Source organism: Stenella coeruleoalba (assembly GCF_951394435.1).
Source record: "Stenella coeruleoalba genome assembly, chromosome: 18".
NCBI classification, from domain to species: domain Eukaryota; kingdom Metazoa; phylum Chordata; class Mammalia; order Artiodactyla; family Delphinidae; genus Stenella; species Stenella coeruleoalba.
This window is the reverse complement of record NC_137164.1, coordinates 59,658,572-59,684,343: the sequence shown is the minus strand read 5'-3', so window position 1 is coordinate 59,684,343 and position 25,772 is coordinate 59,658,572.

Sequence of the window (25,772 nt, the reverse complement as noted above, 5' to 3'; positions counted from 1 at the left end):
GAAGCTACTAAGCTTTTCCTTAACCATCACTCACATTACGCTCACCAGGAAGCCTCCCCGGGCACGTGTGCCGAGCCACACCCCTCCTTGGGTGGCTGCAAATCCAGGGATTCAAATACATAATTCTGAAACACAGGTGCTATCTGTGAATTTACTAGAGCATGGACTAGTTACTTTATGTGTCGTAATTCATTATGGCTCAGAGAACGGTATGGCAACAAGATAAGACCATGGTTTTAATCCCAAGCTGTCTCTCTCCATCTCTAAGAAAAAAGTTATGGGCTGAATTGTGTCTCCTCAAATTCATAAATTAAAGTCCTAACCCCCAGCACCTCTGAGAATGTGACTGTATTTGGAAACAGAACTTTTAAAGAGATGATGAAGTTAAAATGAGGCCTTTAAGGTGGGCCCTAATCCAATCTGACTGATGTCCTCATAAAAAGAGGAAATAAGGACACACAGAGAGACAGGAGGACTGTGTGAGCCAGAGGGAAGGCCATGTGAGGACAGAGCAAGAAGGCAGCCGTCTGCGAGACAAGGAGAGAGGCCTCAGAAGAAACTAACCCGCTGACACCTTGATCTTGGGCTTCTGGCCTCCGAAACCGGTGAGAAAATAAATTTCATTCCAGGTCTGTAAATTTCTATTGCTTAAACCACCAAGTCTGAGATATTTTGTAATGGCAGCCCTGGCAAAGTAATACAAGACAATCGATATGTCATCCTGTACTTTGGCCAATGTAGTACGTGTACTCAAAGTCTGTTTCTTTAATCAAATGGTGAACCTCAGTGGTGCTTCCCTGACTAGTCAATATAATGTTGCTCAAATCCCCAAGAGTTTCCTATCACTTACCACCCTCTCACAATCTATTAGCTTTTCATGTACTTGTTTATTATTGGGAACCCCTATTCTCCCTCCTCCAATCTGTATCCAATCACTTCACTGCAATTTTAGCTGCTGGAGGCACACATTTGTGTCTGCTTTGCACGCCTCAGAATGACCAATGCTTAGAAGAGTGCCTGGCACAGAGTGGCTGTTCAAAAACTATTTGTCGTACGAAAGGCGGATCAGTTTCAGGATTCAGCCATCTTCATATTTCTACACAGAGCACAAGCATGGTATAGCATAAACACGTTTTTGTAGATATTTAGTGTTTGTTCAGTGAATACAAGAAGATTTCAAATATCTTCTCCAGAAAACCTAATAATCGCAGAATTTCTATTCTCTATTCAAGTTCAGTGTTCCCTTTAAAACGTAATTTTATATGCTTTAAATTTCATATTAAAGAAATTTTTTAATTTGTTTAAAATTTAATTTTGCAATGCTTTAGAAATGGTTCTCAAAGTTTTATAAAATTTATGTTTGGCTCTCATGACAATCCTTTGTTGGATTTTTAAAATCAAACCGTAGTCTCCTAAAAAGTGGTGTTACTGGGAGAATGTGGGGAAGAGAGGGGCCTGTTTCAGGCTTTGCCCTGCTCGGCAATAATTCCTGGATGGATTTGGAGATCAATGGAATCTTCAAAACCCAGATTAGTATCAGGTAATAGGAGAATTGGGAGTCCTCATTGCTGACTTGATTTAGTGCATGGAGAATGTATAACCCAGGGATGTATTTTTTTTTAATTCTATCAGTGGCAATTTTAATAGTAATTTCCACTGGATTCAACTACATGCCCCCCCCCCCTTTTTAAATATATCAGTTTATAGTATCATGGTGTCAAGTACAGTAAAGGGTATGAAAATTTACAGTTTGCAAACAAGTTAGCCTAAGCAGCCTTATGTATGCTGACAGAAAACACAAGACTCTTGTGTCAGAGACAGTGGACTTTGTTATTCATTAAACTGAACATAAGCCTCATGTTTGCCTCTGTTCCTTTTTCCCTACAGGTCCATAGGGACAATGTAGAGGCCCTGGAGGATGCACCAGGCACCCCTGGAGGATGGGCCAGGTTTGTGCCCCAGCTGAGGAACTCTGAGGTTAGGCAACCTCCAATCTTATAAAGAGTTCTTCTAGCAAACCTTCCCAACTTTTGACTTGGAGGGAGACATTATCTTTATTTTCATGGACAGCAAGCAAATCTGCCCTTTGTTCCAAAGGGAGATACTTTCTCTATCTTCCAAGGCTGTTTCTGTAGAAATATCCTTGTAAAGATCATCCAGGAAAAAAAGCTGCCATAATAAGTGCAGAAATGCAAACAACCCATGATGCCTTGTCCTCCAGCATGTTGACATTTTTCATTATTATCTTTATGCATTTTCATGAGCTACCCTGCACCTGAAATCTTCATTCTCCTTTTTAAAAAATTGTTCTCTATATGCTTTTAAAAATTCATATAAACATTTGTACAGCATCTCCTAAACCTCACTCTGAATTCCAGTTTGATTTGCTATGCTAAATGATTCATTAAGTCAACAAATATTTACTGAACACTTGCTATGTGACAGAAACTGTATAGCAACCAGGGATACAATAGTGAACAAGACAGACAAAATGCCCCCTCGTCTGGGGCTGCGGATTCAGGTAATTAACAAATAATGAAATTAACATACAATAAAAATTTTAGAGACTGTTAAAAACTATTTTAAAAAAAAAACATGTGATAGAGAAGGATTTGGCAACTGGCAACATTAGATGAGAGGTACTGGCAAAATGCCCTCTGAGAAGGTGATTTTGGAGCTGACACTTGACAGATGAAAAGAGGCTAGTGGAGATTAGAGGTGAAGAACATTCCAAGAAGAGGGAAAAGATAGTATAAAGATCCTGGAATGGAAGAGGTAGGCTGCTTGATGAACAGGAAGAAGGCATGTGTACCTAAATACAGTAGTGTTAGGAAATGAGACCAGCGGGAGATACAGCCCAAAACATGTAGGATTCTTATAAATCATGGTGAATAGTTTTGATTTTTATACTAAATGTTATGGGAACAATTTTTCTAAAAGTAAAATTTAAAGGTTTCCAAGTGGGTTGGCTTAGTCTGGGGTGGTAGCTATGAAAATGGAGAAAAGTAGACTATTTAAGGAGTTTCAAAACTAGAGATAGTGAAATAATTTATATGCTCAAATACAATTTTATACCCAAGCTTATTCTATATTCAGTTTTAACTCTGATGCCTGTTAATGCCAAAATCTTTCCAAATAATAAGTAAATAAATCCAATTTTTAGTTCTTTTATGCAATATAACTGGCAGTATCATCTCTAATAAATCATAATAAGGAAATAAACTAGGAATATTGAAATAGTCTTGCTAAAAAAAGAATTTTTTGATAGAATAAAATAATTATCAAATAATAAGTAACAGTCTCTAATAGTAGTAAGGAACTGAAAGCATAAATAATTTAGCCCTTTCTGCTTAGTAGCACTTTTTTGGTTTCACAACAGACAAAATGACTAACTTCTAAGTACATTTAGGACAAAGCAAAGATTCTTCTTAATATATTTAAGTCACCAAGGCCATGAAACTTTTAAATATATCTTAAATCTTTTTCATGGGCAGTCAGGTCCCAACTGAGGAAATAAATCATATTTTGTAAAACTGTTGCAATATTCTCAGGGTAAAATGTGAGAACCAGATTAACAAAAATAAGGAAATAAAGGAACTATACAAAAGTATCTTCATTGCAAACATGGAATTGACAAGGAAATCTCAGGTTCTTATTAAATATGATCTTAAAGTATTTAATGTTGAATGTATTCTGTAACAATTTGCTATATTTTCCCTCCATTTTAGTTTAAAAACACAAACGTATGTTCAGAGAAACAGAAAGCTAAAACATATTAAGTTGAAACAACTTGTTTCATTATCTAAGTTGGTTCAGTCTCTAAAAGTGTGACTTTTCCAGAACCAAGGTGATTGCCTGAACTTTAAGGATTAATTATTCTAATGAATCAATGTGATCCTAAGTAACAGAAATATGCAAGATAAATGTTTGAAGTCATCATTATGATATGCTATCCAACAGATTTTATCTTAACACACTGATGACTTGTTTAGGATTTATATATAATTTTTAAAATGTAGTTATAATTTAGACTTACACTATCCATTCTGTTTTCAGTTTAGCTTATTCTTTTTAATGCTTAGATGTAGAATTAGCAGACATTTATCAAAGCCACTATCTTGAAGAGTTTTCAGATGTTTAATATAGATTTTAAAAGGCAAGAGTTGATTTGGTCAATTGAGTTCACTAGTTATTGTCAATAAAAACATATTCTGTTATTTTAGCATTTAAGAAAAAAAGAAAGGAAGAAAGGAGGAAAGAAAGAAAGAAAGGAGCTATTTATTAGTAGCTTGAGACTTCCCTGAGTAGAATAGGGGAGAATATGATGGTACAATGAGAGGTATTTCAATTGTGTCTAATACAATTAACCATACAGACATAGAAGAAATCTGTTTCCGTACTTCTATACTTTATTGATAATGTAGGGCCAAACCAGATACTGTACTCTTTGAGCATTAGAGAAAAGGCTTTCTGTACTTCATTTTGGTTTGTTCCTTTTGCTTTGTTTTGTTTTGCTTTTAAGACAGCAAATTATCCATGGTAAGAATTCCTCTACATACAATTTATTAATTGATTTCAAAAGAGCTACAGTGATGCCATTTTTACAGATATTAAAATGACTGAGAAACCTGATAAGCCAACTGCCCATTCCACACTGTATAGGTGCAAAGGCTTTGATTCTTGGTACATTTGAATTTACTGTCCATTTGGCTCTTTGCCTCATGGGCCTTTGCCTAACAGTATCTTGTGTATTATCTGTGCATCTGTTGGATATCTATTCTCTTTGTGCTCTCTTTTTCTCTTTTACATTAAGATGTTTATTATTATATCCACAACGTTTTTCTTCAGCATTCAGCTTTCAGTCCATTATCCAAAGTGGTGTATGACATACAATTACTATCAGTTTTCTTGTACGCTCCGTCCCACAGACTTATGTTGGATTAATCATCATACTTTGCTTGCAAATTGGCTGAGTTTTAGTAGCTTGTTTTCAATGCTTCTGTTTCCCTATTTAGTGTGAAGCATGACTCATGAGTGACATTACTGAACCTACTTACAAAGACTTTTTGTAATGTGTTCTGAGGAACACACTAGGAAAACTACAGAAACTGCCTTGTTTACCTCTTTAACCTTGTTCCCTTTATTGCCCTTTCCTGTTCTATTTGTTAGTATCATAATCATTTCACCACCCACGTAGTTTTTCTTGTCAAAGAACATCACCTATCTCTTTCAAATTTTTCCACCACTGAATCACTGTTGTTTGTTTTGCCCTCCAACAGCTTCTGACAAATTCCATTCGTTCTAGTCCCTCTTTTATCTAAAATGAACGTATTTTGCACCAAATTCAACTGAGTTGCATTTTTTTGGCTTAGTCCATAGAATTCCAACTTGCTAATTGTTTATATATCTTTCTAAAAGACAATTTTGGGGACCAGATGGCTGTAACTGCCCAGGATTGGCAGTCAAAACCACTAGTCAACTACCAACAATCTTTGGCTCTTATACTAGTTCCTTGTTATTAGATCCCTGGGAACAGGCTGATAGAATTAGGATACCCTAATTCCTTTCTTACAGTCTCTTGACTCTGGTGTTTTCTAAAATAAAACATAGCTACACTGTCCATAGTAACAATTATAATTTTAACAGCATCTTGACCATTCCCACTGGGAGAGCTGTCAACATGAATCCTTGATAAGAACATGGGGACTTTTATTGTTATTTTCCTAATCAAAGATAATTACTGTAGCAAATAAATGTTCACAGGGAATTGCAACCTAGGTTACATCAGACTTCCTTTTTACTGCGATATGCTTCCAGCAGAATAATTTTCCACGGTAGTTGAGATGTAGTAGAATTTCTACAGACGTGCTCCCATCTACATCATTGTTATCAGATGCTGTTTTTAGTTGCTTTGTCTGTATTGACAGCCAAACTAAATAAATTCCTCTTATAAATAAATATTTATTGACTATTTGTCTTAAGAAGTGTACTGGCCCATTATCATTAAAAAAAAAAAGCCCTCTGTGATGTTAAAACATTTCTCTTGGGATTAGTTCCTTTATATTGATGCAATATATCACCATGTGGCATATTTTAGCCCTACTTGGGATATTCTTTAGATTCAATGTTCTCCAATTTGGGGCAATATTATTCATGTGAATTTTCACCTAGAGAGTGAAAATGTGATTGTGATCAAATTTGTCAGAAATATGGAAACAGTATGGAGGTACATACTTGTACTTGCATTTCACCAGAATGAAGCCAACATGATTGACAAGTGATCAAATTCTGAAGTCTTTGATGAGTTTTCTTAAGCATTTCATTGACCTGCCTTAACACAATCACTTCAGTTGCCTATTGTTGTCTCTTCCGACACCATATCCTCTCAGAAATTAGTGTATTTGAATTGTAAGCCAATATCTGTTGAGCAATGATCATTTTGTCTCTGCTTGGAGAAATTACGTGCCCTGCATGAAGGGTGGTGAGAACAAATAGGCTCTCAATACCTTTATCCTGAGGTTGGCATCATTCTTTCCATTCCAGGCTGTTCTCTGTTCTAGAAAGTAGATGCAATAGACATCTATTGTTTTTGCCTAAATAGGATCCCCCTTTTTTGGTTAAAAGCACCCATCCCTTGTATTACATGGTTCTGGAAGGACTGAAAATAACTTAGCACTTTGATCAGAACTCAACAATCAGATTATCTCATTCCTCAACAAAGAGTAAGTCAACTGGGTACCTGAGTTCTTCTCTGGTGTTGGCATATGGACACTGGGGGGAAAAACTTAAGTTTTACTTCTCTGGTGCAGTAAAGTATGACTGCCTAAGATATATTCCATGATACTGGAAGAAAGTATATCCACAATAGCTGAAAATTAAGAGCAACATGTAAAAATGGCTAAAAAAAAAAAAAAGCAGATGGGAGATAATGCATAAAGCAGGTAAGGTGTACAACTTTCACCATAACCCTATGGTGCAGATACGATTTGCAAATGAGGAAACTCTAACTCTCAAAGATTATGTAATGTATTCAAGTCACAGTTAGTGAGAAAAGGAGATGGGATCTAAACAACCATTTGAATCCAAGGCTTATGTTCTTCATTCTGCTTGACCAAGCAAAGACATGTAAATGTTAAATTACTTTAGGCCATGACTTTGTCTCAATAAATAACCTACTTTAGGTGAGAAAAGTAAACTCTCTTTCTGCGTATAATGGTGCTCATAGCAAATCAGATGTAACTCTAAATTCCATTTGATCTTATGATAGAAATAAACACAAAGTGATATGTAAAGAAGTAGAGAAAGAAATGATTGGGACATGTTATAGAAAAAAAGATGACAACTGAGTTGGAAATTGAAGAATGAATATAATTGGCCAAAGGAACAGGAAAACAGATATTTATGACAGATTAGAACAGCTTGAGCAAAGCGAAGTGAGAAAGTTCAAGACAATTGAGTTGTTCACTGTCAATGGATTTTAGAAAGTGTGATGTGGAGTGACTGTGAAGTTTGAAAAGCTGTCTGGGGCCAGGGTGTTAAGGGCTTTCTTTGCTTAGATAAGTCAAATGTGGTTGGCAATGGAGAGTCATCACAGGCTTTTGTACAAAGCAGTGATGTGATGAGTTCACTTCCCAATGATTTACAGAATATCCATCATGTACAGATATTGCTCAAGCACTGTAGGAACCAAGGGAATAAAGGCATAACCTGATATTGTCATGAGGGTAGACAGCAGCCACGTAAGCACACAAGCCACAGTGAAATGGGTTCAATGATAGATGTACAAGCAAAGTTGTATAGCACTGTGTAGTGTGCTCTTGATATAAGCCCCAGAATAAATTGGAATATAGAGGGAATTGGGAGTGGGTATTAAGACGGATTTTAAAGGAAATAAGAAAGTATGAGACCAGAAACACATAAGGTATAATCAGCAGTAAGCTATCTCCTTTTGGCTTTTAACACTGTTTTCATGATTATCTCCATTTTTTAGTATATATCCCATCAATTCATCCTAATGAATATCTGCTGATAACTTTGTAAAGTACATAGAGAAATAATAGGTAGAAATTTGAAAGAATCACTTACATGTTGGCAGTTTTCATGCTCTGAGTTAACGCGTCTTTTAAAAAATATGAGAAATTAAAATAACGTGCATTTGACATATTTTATTGTCCATACTTTGTCCACATATTTTATTGTCTAATTTTCATTGGAACCATGTAACATGCTTGAATAGGCACATGGTTACTTCTCAGTAAACATTTGTGGAGTGAATGGATTTTATACACCTTTTTTCTCTAAACAAAAATGTGTTCAGAATCATTAATGCACGTGCCATCATAAATGTTTACTATAAATATTTAAATTTATTTTTCTTTATCTCATTCTGTACCCAGAGTTGATTGCTTTCCAGCTCATAAGTGAAAGGTCACCATGTATAAGTGAAGGAAAATGAAATTGGTGACTCATAAATACATTTATTTAAATGGAATCAGGGCAGCAGAATCTAATTCCATATATAGTGTTGTGAATTATTCATGTTTTCTATAGAAGTGGGCCACAAGCATTTGATGACATTTTAGAAATTCTAACAGTTTTATTATGCTGAGCTCAATTGTGCTGCAGATGTACATTAACTTTACAGGTGTCCTAAAATCCATAAATACTAAGTCATTACCCCCTCAGTACACATTGTTTTAGTTACAATTGCATTTTCAAATAGCCTAATTAGTTGACACATCTTTGAATTACTCAAAACCAAGTAGCTGAATTATTTTTGGTTATTGGCTTAGCAGGAACAAACAGGGATTATAAAGACTAAACTGCGAAGAGAAAATGAAACAGAGCTGATTTATGATGGCTGATTTGTATTCAGACTGAGTTAGCATTACTGAAAGCAGTATCAAGGTTCTATCATCCTCAGGGATTCTTAATTGTATAATTGACCTTATTCTCCTAATATATATAGAGGTGCTAGTTCCCTTATATACCTATTAAATTTAAATGTAGAGTAGAATACAATCAAAGGGAAAAAAGTTGTTGTAACTTAACTACTCAAAAGAAAGCCCCTGTTTACATCTATCTGATTTAAATATTCATCCCCATGATTCTGTGACAGTAACTTTTTTTTCTCCTGACAATCTTCACCTTTACGCCATTCTTTTCACCATCAATGGTAGTACTTGGAAGAGACATGATATAAGAATGGAGGGAGATGCTCACTAATGGTAAATAAAAATTGAGAAGAAATAAGTATTTGAACTTGACCTGTCTGTATGTCAAATATCCATGCATTACTAATGGCTAAAATACCATGTATTAGTTTTGTTGGTTTAAAAATTGGAGCAATTTAATGTTAACTAGAAAACTTGAAATTCAATGTCTTCTCTTCTAGTAAGGCTAATCTTTTTTGTTCATTGGTTGGACAGTGATTCATAAATATATTTTCTGTTTCCTAATAATAAGTGCATGTGTGTATTCAATATGTGAGCATTCTTGTGTTCTTTTCTATCTAAAAATAGAGGCATTTTATAACTAGAGATTTTGATTCATCAAGTCAGGTTTATCTCTATCACAAACAACTTCTTTGAACCTCAAATTTTTAATCCATAAAAAGAGAGTATAATTGCCATGCTCACAGCGTGCCTGTGAATTAATAGATGTGAAACCATTTAAAAACATTTTTATAACATATGCAAATCCAAGGTGTTAAGAGATTGTTATATAAAAATGAGAGATTGGCTTCCCTAGTGGCGCAGTGGTTGAGAGTCCGCCTGCCGATGCAGGGAACACGGGTTCGTGCCCCGGTCCGGGAAGATCCCACATGTCACGGAGCGGCTAAGCCCGTGAGCCATGGTCACTGAGCCTATGCATCCGGAGCCTGTGCTCCGCAACGGGAGAGGCCACAACAGTGAGAGGCCCGCATACCGCAAAAAAAAAAAAAAAAAAAAAAAATGAAAAAAGAAAGATTGGCCTACCAAACTACAGAAATAATAAATTTTAATGTAAGTTTTATGTAAATGATCTTTAGATGCTTAGCAGGCAAAGGTATAATCTGTCTGACCCATTAATGCCTTTATTCATGCCAGCCTAAAATAAACTTAATAAGGCTTATTCAGTTTGAAAAAAAATATAACCTTGACCTTGCCTTAACTTATTTTTCTTGAACTTTAACACTGCCATGCTACATGCCTTTTTAGGACAGAGCCAATTCATGTTATTTTTTAAATAACCAGGATATAGGACACATTTTCTAAAATGTGGCAGTACTGGCAGTTCTCATTTCAATAATTTAATCCACTTGTTAAAGAAGAAAATAGGGCTTCCCTTGTGGCGCAGTGGTTGAGAGTCCGCCTGCCGATGCGGGGGACACGGGTTCGTGCCCCGGTCCGGGAAGAGCCCACATGCCGCGGAGCGGCTGGGCCCGTGAGCCGTGGCCGCTGAGCCTGTGCGTCCGGAGCCTGTGCTCCGCAACGGGAGAGGCCACAACAGTGAGAGGCCTGCGTACCGCAAAAAAAAAAAAAAAAAAAAAAAAAAGAAAGAAAATAGCCTTATGAATCTTGAGCTGATAGAAAAAGGAAGACATCTAAATTCAAAGACAAAGACCAGTGAATAAAGTTTTATCTTATTAAAAAAACAAAGGGAAAATAAAAAAATAGAGGATATACAACAGTCTTAGTTAGGAACTGTTTAAAATAATTATAGCTACAAACAAAAGTAGTATTTTTATGATATTATGATACCTTTTCCAATGACTACCCAGACTGATGAAATGATCTAAAAGCAATTGAATATGCTGACAGAATTAGAGCTGGTAATAAGTTTTCTTGCAGGTTTAGTGAATAATCTCAAAATGTCAATATTTACAAATACTTTTTCAAAGGTGTAAAATGGCTCTATAGAGTCCAAATTCTATTGGTATCTCACATGGCATTCTAACTAGAAGATTATATAACAGTTACCTTTTTTCTAAAAATTTTTAAAATTTTGGTTGCACCGAGTCTTAGTTGTGGCAGGAGCCTCCTTATTTGCAGCTCACGGGCTCCTTCGTCGTGGCTCACGGACTCCCTAGTTGTGACGTGCGAACTCTTAATTGCGACATGCCAACTCTTAGTTGCGGCATTCATGTGGGATCTAGTTCCCTGATCGAGGATCGAACCAGTATCCCCTGTATTGGAAGGCAGATTCTTAACCACTGCGCCACCAGGAAGTCCCTGTAACCGTTACTTTTACGGACTCATCTACATGATCCAAACACGTGTTTCATTCATATACCAGCTGTCTTTTTATGAACATATCAGCATGTTCTTACAAGTAAGTGAATCTCTTACCCAGTATTTCCTCAAGGTTTATAGAGAGTTTATGAAGCTTTTCAGTGGATCACATATACGTTGAGCAGTTGATAAGAATTTTGGCCCCACTCCACAGTAAGTCCCCATACATACATCATTCTGTCTGCCATTTCACAGGGTTCACAAACTCCTAAAGCATGTTTATGGATGCTTTAGGGCAGGAGTGGGTAAACCTTTATGGACAGGGTCAGATAATATTCTTGGCTTTGCAGGCCATAGTGTCTTGGTTGCACTACTCAACTCTGCTGCTAAGGCACAGAAGCAGCCATAGAAAAATAAGCAAACCAATGGGCATGACTGTGTTCCAATAAAACTATACTTACAAAAGCAGGTGATGTGCCACATTTGGCCCTGGGCCATTGTTTGTTAAGCCCTGTGCTAGGGGTTAACAAACAAACAGATCAAAAACTCTTGGAATAGGACATGGTTGTAACTGTTAGGAGGAAGCCAGTGCTTCCAGAATCAGTCTAGCTCATTTTTTAGCTCCTGAGACTGTAGGATGTCCCCACATATCTCATTCTCTATATATTTAATTATTTTTTGTGTAAAACTGTGGTCATTCAGATCAGGGACTACATTCCTGCTATGGCTGAATTGTATCCCCCTGAAATTCATATGTTTAAGCTTTAACCCCCAATGTGATGATATTTAAAGGTGGGGCCTTTGGGAGGTAATTACATTTTGATAAGCTCATGAGGGTGGATTTTCATGAGAGGATTAGTGCCCTGATAAGAGGAGACACCAAGGAGCTTGCTCTCACTCTCATTCCACCATATGAGAACACAGTGGTCACCTGAAAGGAAGATAGCTCTCACCAGAACCCAACCAGGCCGGCACTCTGATCTCAGACTTCCAGCCTCCAGAACTAGGAGAAAATTTTTTTTTGCTTAAGCAACTCAGTCTATGGCATTTTGTTATGGAGACCTGAGCAGACTAAGAGAATTCGCAGGTCTCTGTTGCTACTAGATATGGCCTTGGATCGTGAGGACAGGACTACCACCTTTGGGATGGAAGAACAGTGAGCTGGAAAGAGACACAGGTTTCCTAATGATTTGGTAAAGCAGAGACGATGCCACTCAAGGACAAACAAACAAAATACTATGGATTTTATGTGAAAGAAATAAACCTCTATCATATTAAATTTCCAGATGATTTGACTAGTGATTCGGGGGCTTCTTCTACGTGCCACTGAACCTACTTTTACCTAATAAAGGGGATGTGGGTGAGTACACCTCGCACTCTTCAGTTAATGGAGTTGTGGTTGTTTGGTATAATCTCTCCAGGCAATTTCTTGGGTATTTGCTGTCAATATTGACTTGTTGGGGCCCAATACCATAGGTGTGTTAAAGGTTGCCATTCATCTCAGGATGGTAATGAAAACCAGACTCAGAGCCAATGTGATCAGTGCGGCCCTTATACTGTGCGCTGATGATATGTCACCATATGAGGGATAGCCTCTGGATTTTGGTAGGACTACACACACCTTGAAATAAGCTTGACTAAGAATGGAACTGATGTTGTCCTGGCTCTCTCTGTTATCCATTTCCCCCCCATCTTTTGTAATCACTTCTGCCCACCTTTCTGGAACCATGCTTGATCTCAGATCAGCACCACACAGAGCAATCTGCGGTGTCACAAGCGTTCATTTTTATACAGGAATTGGGGAGAATGACCAATTAATTGAGCTACCAGTCCACCCCTATTTATACCACTGCTTTCTCTGGTTAATTTGTCCACGTCCTTCCCTGGTACCATGCTTTGCTTACTAAACACAGAAATCAAGAGCTTTGCGAGAATTATCTTACAGAAAAGATGACTTTGAGGTTAATGGGACTGTTGCCATTTCTCTTGAATCTACTGTTTCCTCAGATGGGCAGAGTGGTACAATCTCATGGAGTCCATAGTAGCAACTAGTGCAATAAAAAAACTAGAATTAGGGCTTCCCTGGTGGTGCAGTGGTTGAGAGTCCGCCTGCCGATGCAGGGGACGCAGGTTCGTGCCCTGTTCCGGGAGGATCCCACATGCTGCGGAGCGGCTGGGCCCGTGAGCCGTGGCCGCTGAGCCTGCGCGTCCAGAGCCTGTGCTCCACAACGGGAGAGGCCACAACAGTGAGAGGCCCGCGTACCGCAAAAAAAAAACAAAAAACAAAAAACTAGAATTAGTGGCAGGTAGGATAACGAGGTATGGTTCTTTGTCCAGGAAATTCAGTGGTAAGCAAGACGCATCTCTGCTCTCGTGGGAGACAGGTAAGGGAGCAGGAGATATCAGAGACAGGAAATGTTCAGGGATAAACAAATAACTGAAAAAGGTAATTTTAGGCTACTAAGAAAATATAGCTTGGCAATGTGGGTAAAAAGATATTATGGGGAGAAGGTTTCCTTTAGGTTAGGTAATCAGGAAACTGCATCCTAGGTCAATATATCTATATATAAAATGGTACCTGGCATAGATTTAAAAGATATTTTCTCTGGCCTCAAGAAACATACAATCTAGTGACAGACAAACGTGAAAATAAAATAGAATAATAAAGGTTGGTAAATGCTATGGCTGAAATGAGAGCTGTGGAAATACAGATGAGGAAATAATAAATTTTGCCGGAGCATGAAGCCCGTTTGTCTGTTTGGCTATCTGTATGTATTAGCTTCTTGAAATGAGTCTTGAAAATAAACAGTAAGATAAAATGTGCAATATAATCTTTTAGAATACTGTTGTAAAATAATTAGACTTATTTGTCATCATTTCAACTTGCTTATAATTAATTCATCCCCCAGATTAGCCTCTTATGAATGGACTTGTCTAAATTTAGTTGCAGATAGATTTCTGCCTTTCAGAAAGATTAAAGGTCATGAAGAAAATGATAATTATTCAGAAGCAGGAAGCAAGATTAGTCTAATGGCATCATATAATTAGGTATATTTTGGGTTTGGAGAACATGATATATGTTAGGAAACCCAAGAGATAGCAACCTGGCTTGGAATAGCTATTGATGGGTCATAACATGAGGAGCACATAGGTCATTTAAGTCATTCAAATTCAAGCCGTACGTGTAGTTCAATTCTATTTAAAAATATTGTGTGCTTATGGGCACTCTCTGAAATTCTCTGAGCCTTTGCTTCCTATCTGTAAATTGAGGATAATACAATCTATGTTATACGGCTGCCCTGAAGAGCAAGATGGTAATGCAAGAACGCTTTATAATTTATTATGTATTACATCAATACTAGCTTGAATTCTTTATTTATTAATGAGTGTAATGCAACTGGATTGGAAAGACAGAGTGGGGAGCTGTGGTTCGTTCCACTTGTGTTTTAGAAAGCATCTTTTTATTCTTTTCTTTCACTACCCACATCTAATCCATTATCAAGTCCTACTGGTTGTAGTGACAAGATACTTCTTAATTTCATTCTCATCTTCTTATCTTCACAGCCTGCCACTCCTCATGTCCCACCTCATTCCAAGCTAAAATCATCTCTTCATGGACTACTGCAAAAACCATTTAAATAATCTCTCCATCTTCACTCTTGGGTCCCTCTAATAACCTATTCTGTCTTCAGAAACCAAAGTTCTCTCTTTGAAATATAAATCTGAATAGTTCGGGACTTCCCTGGTGGTCCAGTGGGTAAAACTCCGTGTTCCCCATGCAGGGGGCCCGGGTTCGATTCCTGATCAGGGAACTAGATCCCTCATGCATGCCGCAACTATGAGCCTGCATCCCATGTGCCGCAACTAAGACCCGGTGCAGCCAAAATAAATCTTTTGGAAATAAATAAATAAATACACCAGTAGAGTTCATTTCCCACTGAAAACCATTCAGTGGTTTCTTTCTGTTCTTAGAATAAAATCTAAACTGTAATGGTACCTCCTACTTTCCCATCCAGTGTCAGTTCACTGTGCTCTTTCCCTCCTTCAATGTATCTCTTTCATTGTATACACTGTATGCATATGTTGGGTGGGTCATAACGGTAGTAGATGAAGATCAGTTATAATGTATTCCTAATCTGATAATCCAATGATTTAAGAACACAGAAGAATGAAGAGCCTGAATATCCTTCAGACAGTGTTCATCAAACTTTATGTCTCTCAAAAAACTTTACAATAGAAACTGATTAGTAGAGGGCTGTGGTTATTAGTACAAGTAATCCGAATTACTGGTTGTGGCTAGACCTATTTGTTTTAGAGAACAGATCAGCGTAAATCTCCACTGGGTGGAGAGGCATTCTACCTTCCCAAGGAGGGGACCATGGTAGGCATGAAGGACACTGCATAAAAATTTGTATACTCATCAATAATATATTCTATGTACACTGAAGTTTTCTTTTCCATTTTAGTGGCCCTACTTTATTTTTATCTTTTAAGAATTTATTTAACTTATATAAGAGTAAAATTTATTTTTTTGTTGTACATTTCTATAAGTTTTGACAAATGCATACAGTTATTTAAGCACCACCAACATCAAGAGACAGAAGAGTTTCATTACCCCCAAATATTCTCTCATGCTGCCTTTCATAGTTAGTCCCTCTGGGAATCCCCAGCCCCTGGCAGACGTTGATCTGTTCTTTGTCCCTCTAATTTTGTCTTTGTCAGATATCATATAAATTGAATCATATAGCATGTAGCCTTTTAACTCTGGCTTCTTTCACTCCCCTGAGGTTCTACTTGATTCTACTTGAGCTTCATCCATGTCGTTGAATGGTCATTCCTTTCTTTTTTTTTTTTCTTAATTGGAGTATAATTGCTTTACAATGTTGTGTTAGTTTCTGCTGTACAACAAAGTGAATCAGCTATATGTATACATATATCCCCATATCTCCTCCCTCTTGAGCCTCCCTCTCACCGTCCCCCCATCCCACCCCTCTAGGTCACACAGAGTGCCAAGCTGAGCTCCCTGTGCTATACAGCAGGTTCCCACTAGCTATCTATTTTACACCTGGTAGTGTATATATGTCAACACTACTCTCTCAGTTCATCCCACCCTCCCCTTCCCCTGCTGTGTCCACAAGGCTGTTCTCTATGTCTGTGTCTCTTTTCCTGCCCTGCAAATACATTCATCAGTACCATTTTTCTAGGTTCCATATATGTGTTAATATACAATATTTGTTTTTCTCTTTCTGACTTATTTTACTCTGTATGCAGACTCTAGGTTCATCCACATCACTACAAACGACCCAGTTTCGTTCCTTTTATGGCTGAGTAATATTCCATTGTATATATGTACCACATCTTCTTTATCCATTCATCTGTTGATGGACATTTAGGTTGTTTCCATGCCCTGGCTATTGTAAATTGTGCTGCAATGAACTTTGGGGTACATGTATCTTTTGGAATTATGGTTCTTTCTATCTTTTGTCCCAGAAAAGCAGAAACTACTTCTGGGAAACTCGAACTGGTACATAACTGTAAGAAGGTCTTGACTTTTGGGAGAGATAATAGATATAGATCAAGATCTTTAAATCATAAACTGAGAGGTACAGCCTGTAAAAAAATCTTCTTAAAGTAGAATATATGTAACAGTTATCTATGACTTGAGAGGGGAACAGATTTTTCAATTTAAAATTAAAATGCATCTCTTTTAGACAGCATAGAATTAAGTTTTCCTTTTTCATACTGTATTTATTCCCAAGACCTACCAAAACAAAATACCATAGACTAAGTGACTTAAACAACAGAAATTTATTTTCTTATGGTTCTGGATGCTAGAATTCCAAGATCTGGTATCTAAGATCTTGGTAGATTTTGTTTTTTTCTGAGTGCTCTCTCTATGGCATGAGATGACTGCCTTCTCACTGTGTACTCACATAGTCCTTCCACTGTATGCACATGTCTACATCCAAATTCCCTCTTCTTATAAGGACATCAGTTATAACAGATTAGACTCACTGAAAAGGCCTCATTTTAACTTAATTATCTTTAAAAAAATATTATCTCCAAGTACAGTCACATTCTGAGGTACTGGTTAGCTCTTCAATATATAAATTTGGGGGGGCACATAATTCAGTCCATAACACTACCTAATGATCTCTGCCTTTTAAGTGGAATGCTTAATCTATTTACATTTAATTTTTAATATATTTAGATCTGCCAATTTAAAAAATTTTCTTTCATATGTGTCCCAGCTGTATGTTTTCCCCCATTTATTCTTTCTTTGCCTAGGTTTGGATTAACTGTGTATTATTTAATACCTTATTTTAATTCCTTTATTGGTATTTTAGCCATATCTCTTTGCATTTTTGCATGTGTGCTTACTTTAGAGATTACTATATGCATCCTCCACTTATCACAGTCCACTTAGAGTTACTATCACACCACTCCATATAAAGAACATTGCAGCAGTTAGTATCATTCCCCCCCCCATTTTTCATATATATATGGCATCTACTTATAAGCCCCTTGTGTTTAAATAGTCAAATATCTTTGAAATTTATTAATAAATGAAAAATATATTTTCTGTCATTTCATTCCTTCCTTCTGGTGTTGTTTTCCTTCAGCCTGAAAGCTCTTCTTAGCAATTCTTATAGTGCAGGGATTTATCTTGTTATGGATTCATCATGAATTCCTTAGTTTGTAAATTGATGTTTTTCACCAAATTTGGGAAATTTTCAGCTAGTATTTTTCCAATATTTTTTCTACTCCATTCTGCTTCTACTCTGCTTTTAAGACTTAAAATATACATATGATAAAATGATTGATATTGTCCCATACTTCACTGTTTTGTTTTTAATTTTTCTCCTGTTCTTTAGATTGACTTTTCTTTAACCATCCTTAGCTGGATCACCATATTTAATAATTTATTTAATCTACCTTTAGTTTACTGACAAATTTTTCTGATATCTTCCATCTGCTGTTAAGGCTGCACATTGAATTTTATTTTATTTAAATATTTTATTATTAATTTATGAACAGTTTAGATGTATTTAAAATTTTCTTGACACTTTCTATTATTGTATTATTATTTAATTAAAATTATGAGTTGGTTTAATAATTTGAGATTTGACATTGAACACAACATCATCAAATAAATTCACTGCTTTATTTAATGGTGAAGGTGAAAACTATTTAATGGTGAAGCTATTTAATGGTGAAGCTATTTAATGGTGAAGCTGAAAACTATTTAATGGTGAAGCTGAGAACTTTTAGACATTATTCAGCATAACTGAACCTTAAATCGTGTTTGTTATTTCTTTCTAACATACATTAAAGTATGAAATTTGATAAAAATATAAATGTTAATCAGTATTCAATTTTCAATATATGTTAGTTTCTCATGAATGGGCAGCTTCTGTTCTGCATATGAAATATTTTCTCTGATAAGTCAGTTAAATATTAAATATGCACTTATGTTCAATAATATTTTCCTATTGCAAATAACTAAAATTACTGAATGCTAGTAATGACACTGTGGCTGTAGATAAGCAGTTTGTTAGTCTATTCTTCCACAAATTATTTACCATTTATTATAACAGTGATAAATATTATCACAAATATTTAAAAACTGAAACAAAAAATCATGGCTTCTCTTTGGATATACTACATATAAATTTGAAAAGTAGATGGAAAATATAATATCTTTTTAATAAAAATGTGATTTATTTTAATATTCATATTACTATTATAAATGATAAATATTAAACAGTTTAAAAATAAAATGGGTAAAGACAACTTAATAATAAAGTTGGATAATATACATGAAGAATTTTTTTAATGTTTCATATTTTCAGTAAACTAAAATGCAGTGAAAATGATTCTACTTAAGGTCAGTTGTGATGCTGCAAATACTTTTACTAGCTACTAGTATTTTAGTAGCTGTAATACTAAGAATATTAAGTTTAAAAAATTAAAATTCTGAGCATTCCTACATTAGAAAGAATATTATTTTCGTCATTGCCTTCTTTATTTTATTTTGGTGTGTTTCACTGTAAAATGACAGTATTTTGCAATGGGAAGAAAATTTAAACATTACTGGTCTAACCCACTCCTTTTTATAAATAAGGAAACTAACTGCTATACTCTGATTATTTGAGTCCCCTCCAAATTCATATGTTGAAAACCTATTTCCCAAGGTGATGGTATTAGGGTGTGGTGCCTTTGGAAGGTGATTATGTCATAAGGGCAGAACCCCCATGAATGGGATTAGTGCTCTTATAAAGATGTCCCAGAGAGCTAGCTTGTCCCTTCTACCATGAGAAGACACAGTGAAATACTGGAAGTCTGCATCCGGAACGGGGCCTTCATCAGAACCCAACCATGCCGGCACCCTGATTTTGGACTTTCAGCCTCCAGAACTGTGAGAAATAAATTTCTGTTGTTTATAAGCCATTCAGTCTGTGGTTTTTGTTACAGCAGCCTGAATGGACTAAGACGCTACTCTAATGATGCTATGCAACTTTCCTGTGGTTGTAGATAGGAAGTGGCAGAGAGGAAACTGGAATTAGGTCTACTCAGAGCTATTTCCAGAATACCTCACCTTTCTCATTTATATCTAACTTTTTAAAGAAGCTTATTGGATTTTCCTAGTTATGCCTGTTACTTTAAACTTTTCCATCTAAATGTCTACAACAGTGTTGTACACAGAGGAAGCAGTTGCCAAAACAGTGCTCAAACAGAATCTAGCCTAGAATCTAGCAAATGGGCAGTTAAACTAAAGCTAAATTTCCTTCTAAACCTAAGATAAAACCTGCATGGCGTATCTGTACGTGAACATGTATTATTATTTTCTTGGAACAGTCAATATTCATACATATTAAGAAGAAACATAACAGATATTTTCTACATAGGATTATGCCATATGCTCTTAAGTATGAGCATATCATATTCATAATGTGGTATTTTTAGGAAAAAGACTTTTGTTTCAATGCTGTCACTAGATAGTATAAGAATTTGCTTCCTAAACTAAAAGTAGTAAATGTAAAAAAAAGAAAAGAAAAGAAACAGCAGCACAGAGGTTGCAAGCAGCCTCTAAGATGGCCCCCCATGATCCTGGCCTTCTGATATTCTTTCTCTGGTATAACTGCCTCCTGTCGAGTATTGTCCACTGGGTGGGGGGGAAACACACACACACACACGCACATCCTAAAAGTTGTGAGTTATGTTTTATTCAGGGAACTTATTGAGGACTGTAGCCCAGGAAAGCAGTCTCTCAGATAGCTCTGAGGAACCATTCCAAAGAGGTAAGGGTACATAAGAGTTTTTGCTGAAAAGAAAACATGTAGTTGAAACATCAAAAGACTACTGCTAATCACAAAACACAGACTTCTCAAGTTAATGATTTTAGTGATTTTCTATGTATGGGAAGATGCAAGAGTCATTGAAATTAATCCTTTGATATACATCAACTATCTAGGACCGGTATCCTGCTTTTTCTCCATCCTGAATTCCTCACAGGGTACAGAGTTGGGGGGCGTATCCAGTGGCATGGTAGGCAACATTCTCTGTTTACTGAAATGTCAGGCAACAATTTTTTGTCCACAAGGTGGAGTGGATTTACTGATTACTAACAAAGAAAATGCTGCACAAATGATGGGACGCCACTTCCAAGATTAGGTTCCAGAAAGACTTGGCTTCTATCGTGAGTGTTTCCTGACACACAGACACACACTCTCTCTCTCCCTCTCATCACCAGCTGCCATGTTGTGAGGTCACTCAGGGAGCCCATGGAGAAGCCTATGCGATAAGAAGCTGAGACCTTCCCTGAACCATATGCGTGAGTTTGGAAGAGTGTTATGCCTGCCTCAGAATAGCCCTGACTCAGTTGCCTGAAGTCCTGCCCAACAGGTTGATGGAAACTGCATAAAAGACTCTGAGCCAGAGGCACCCATCTAAGCTGTACCTAGATTCCTAACATGCAAAAACTATGAGATGATAAAAATTTATTGTTTGAAACCTCGACGTTTTGGGGGTAACTTTTTACACAGCAGCGGATAACTATTAGAGTTGAAGAGGAGTAAAAACTAAAACTCAAGAGTATCATCATTATTTTCTTTTCCGTAGCAAAAATATTGCTTTGGGGAACTCGTTTTTAGATAAAGGTCAAAATAAATCTTGGTTTTCCTTTTAAAGACTATCTTGTGTTTGCTTCCCAGAAGAGTATTTATATTTCCATAAACCTTAAGGCCACACTAAGTTTCACATGTATTTTAAATAACAAAATCACTCTGAAAATTACATTGCTTTTTCACATCTTCCAGTCACCTGGGATAATGGAAGAGAAATTGTTTGCCAGTTGAGTTCACCTCGAAGTAACAATCAGTGTTCTCACTCTGTAGTTAAAGAGAGACTGCTAGCAAAGGGTTCCGTTTTATGATGCTTCAGGGCAACCATTATTCACCCCTGGTTTAACACTGTGTAGAGGTGGCAATAAGAAATCTAATGAAGAAACCATCAAGCCTGGAGTAGTAACTTCAGGAGAAACCATGCATGGTTGTTTGAATAGGGTTGACTAATAATTGACATTTCATGTGACTGACTGTTGTATAGGTGCTTTACCTCTCATCATTTGTACATTTATGCCAGTGTGATTCCTTCTGTTTTAGCAAGCAATAGAGCATATTATAATTAGAGCCCTCTCTTTGTGCCAGACTTTCCTGCAACTATTCCAGCAATACTTTTTTAACAACTGCCGACTAAAAAAAAATGCACAACCTAAAAGTTGAGAGTTATGTTTTATTCGATGGAGAAAAGGACTAAAGCCGGGACACAGAATCTCAGATAACTCTGAGAGGCTACTCTGAAGAGGCAAAGGGAGGAGCCAGGATGTAGAGGAGTTTTGGCAACAAAGCCCAGGTATTCGGAACATCTGGACATCTCAAGTTAAGGAATTTAGTGCTTTTCTATGTATGGGAAGATGCAAGAGTCTGAGCTCACTGAAATCATTCCTTTGATATGCACCTCAGCTCCCTGGGGCCAGTATCCTGTGTTTTCTCATCGTAAGTTTCCTCAGGGCGCACTGTTGCGGGGCAGCTGCAGTGTCTGATGATTTGGTGGTGGCATTCTTTTTCCATCCTGAGTTCCCTCAGGGCTCACCGCTGTAGTGGCTGTAGTGGCTTATGGCTGCAACGTCCTTTGTTTACTGATATGGCAGGTGGCATTTCTAGTTTACACAACAATCTCTAATATAGACTCCGGGAAGCTTTGTTACTCTTAGGCTGGTTTCTTTTCTTTTTTTTTTAAAATTGTTTTCCTACAAAATCAGATAGCCTAACTTAGATAACATGGGGATATTGAAGGGTTTTTTTTTCCTTCTAAACTTTCATGTCTCTTTTCTTCTCTTTAATTGAAATGAAGTAGAATCTTTTTACATATTTCATAAGAGTTGTGGTACATACATACAGGCAAATTCTCCTCTTTTATGAAAGGTAAGCTCAGGCTTGTCGACAAGATTGGAGTAATGTTATTATAAGGACATAAAATCTGAACTGTGTAATTTGTGACATCTGTCCTATTAAAAAGTCTATATATTTAAACTTCAAAGGTAATCTAAATATAGATTATTTAAACATAAACTTTAAATACTGAATGTTTTGACATGGCTTTTAAAAGTTTTTTGTGTTCACAGGAAGGAAAACTATCATGTTTATCAAAAGAAATAATTTATTACACCTTTGAAATCTAATAAAAATGGCAATATTTCTTATTACTTTCATGTATACTTTAAAAAAACATATTTATAGAAGATAGGAATGTATTCTGTTTTATCAAGCTAAAGGGGATATTCCTATTTCAGGTACTTAAAGGAGTGAGTCATTGGCATAATGCAACTGTCTGAAGATAAGTGCTTGATCACCAAGTGAAGATTAACTTTACAATCTTTAAAATGGTGATTCATCATCCTTGGTTGAAAATCTATACCTGAGGTAACTATTATTTATTATTTTCCTCCTTAACTGAGTATTCCAACTGAATGCTAACATAGAGTTTTTTTAAATAAGCGATACTTTTCTGCAGATAATTTAACCACAAATCACATATCAAATTAAGACAATCAAATCTAAGTTCTCAAACATCTAAAAGCAAAAGTCTTCCAATTCTTTAGGAGTTTATATACATCTGATGCATAAGTTCTGTAATCGAATTTAAACTTTAGGCTCTGTTGCCCCATGGCAAGCACACTCGGTTCGTTCAGCTGATAGGACTCTAAGAGACCAATTGAAGCTATTCAGCTCAAATGGTATAAAAGAATTCAATCCATGTGCCTTACTGAGTTGTAGCTTAGCATAATCAAGACGGCTGCAAAATGAGCCTGGTGGCATTTCATCTGAGATATAATTGTCCAACAAATAAACTCATGAGTAGAGGTTAAAGACGCACTGATAGAACACTTTAATTTCTTTAGTCTCCCATTTAAACAAATAGTTCTCATTGCAGCCTTTTTCTATCAAGAACTGTAAACTTGTAAATATTCCCAGATTGCTCGTAAGGGTGGTACTAAATTTAGAATATTGCATAAGGAATTTGTGCCCAGATTTCAGTAGCCTTCTGACTACAGAGATAAACACTTTCATTTCCAAGCAGTCTCAGAGTTTCCACCTTTCAAACAATATGAAGTCTGAACTCTGTTCTTCTACTAGGTTTCCCTTCCTAAAAAATTTCAACATGTTTGGCTTCCCCAGTGGCGCAGTGGTTAAGAATCTGCCTGCCAATGCAGGGGACATGGGTTCGAGCCCTGGTCCAGGAAGATCCCACTTGCCGCAGAGCAACTAAGCCCATGAGACACAACTACTGAGCCTGCGTGCCACAACTATTGAAGCCCGTGCGCCTAGAGCCCGTGCTCCACAACAAGAGAAGCCACAGCAAAGAGAAGCCTGTGCACTGCAACGAAGAGTAGCCCCTGCTCGCCACAACTAGAGAAAAAGGCTGCGTGCAGCAACGAACACCCAATGCTGCCAAAAAAATTAAATAATTTTTTTTAAAAAGTTACATTATAAAAAAAAAATTTTCAACATGTTATTGAACAATGCTTGCAGGCTCCACAAAACTGTCCAAACAGTTGCTGACCTCCTTCAGAACTGCTGCTGCTCAATTCCCCAGCCCCCCCCAGATCAACTGCTTGTTCTTCCTGTGGATGTGTGTTCCCCCCAGGCCATAGGCAGGTTCTTCCCTCAACTCACCAGACCACACTAAGTCCAGCCTGGCTGTACCTGTGACCACAAAAGACAAGGAATGTATGGTAGTAAGAGAAACAATTGTACACAGTACACACTAGTCTTATAAGTATACAGTTACTTCTTCCAAGCTTCCAAGCTTGATTTGAAAACTCACTAGTCCCAGGTAGGGCAAATAAGTTCCCCTCTACTTATTATAATACTTAGTAGTCCAGGAGAAAGATGGTGGTGGCTCAAACATAGGTGTATTTCTATAATGGAGAACTGGAATGATTTGGGATGTGCTGAGAGAAAGATAACTGGACTTATTGATGGATTGGGTGTGGAGGTGATGGAAGATCAAGTTAGTATAGGACTATAAGGGAATAGATGTGGGAAATAAAGAAGGAAGAAAAACCCTTTTCATGGTTTTGAAAATTGGGAAACCCTCTCTCACCCACATTCAATGCAATGCATTGCTATTCCAGTTTTTACCTAACACTGCAGAGACTCATTAAGGGCTGAAAGGAAGTGCAGCATTCATTACCCACCTCTTCATGGTAGTACTATTCCCTTAAAAGTCCAAATGGTTGCATCATAATAATTCTTGTTTACTTGGACAGGTTGTAATTTGCTTCCTTAGACTAATAAAAGTTGCCTAAGTAGAGAGATTCTAACATATATCAACAGCTGGATACATTTAAATAGCTGGACATTTAAAGCACAATACAGAAAACAGTGAATCGGCCATAAAACCCCATACCCATAATCTATTACTACATTTTGTAAGATGCCTCGACAGATTCTCATTGAATTTAGAGGGTAGATATGTAAAATCTCTTTGGGTGGCCTCAGGGATTTCCCCAAAGTTACAGGCAGACATTCTTCAGCAAAGCTAAGGCTATGGTAAGGAGATACCCAGATAATGGATTGCTGATTAAGAAAGTTGTGTCTCTTCTTAATGATTACATCCTTAGAGACCTTCCTGACCATGATTTGTAAAACTGCACCCCTCACTCTAGCCTCTAAGCCTCCTTTCCTTTCTTCACAGGTCTTATCAGGATCTGACCAAGTCACATATTTACTTCTTTACTTTTTTATTGCCTGCCTCTCTTTTCCCAGATTCAGAATGGAGGACATGTTTTGCTATATGATTTGTTTACCACTGTATCTTTAGCATAGAAGCACCTTACACACAGGAAGCAAGCACTTAAGATCACTTATGAAAGGAATAAATGTTCCACGTTTGATTCTGGCCGTGGTCACCAGAGAATCTGCCATTTAATATCCATTCCAGCTTTAGCCTTTTCAAGACAAAATTGGGAAATGTCAACTTCATTGTCATTTC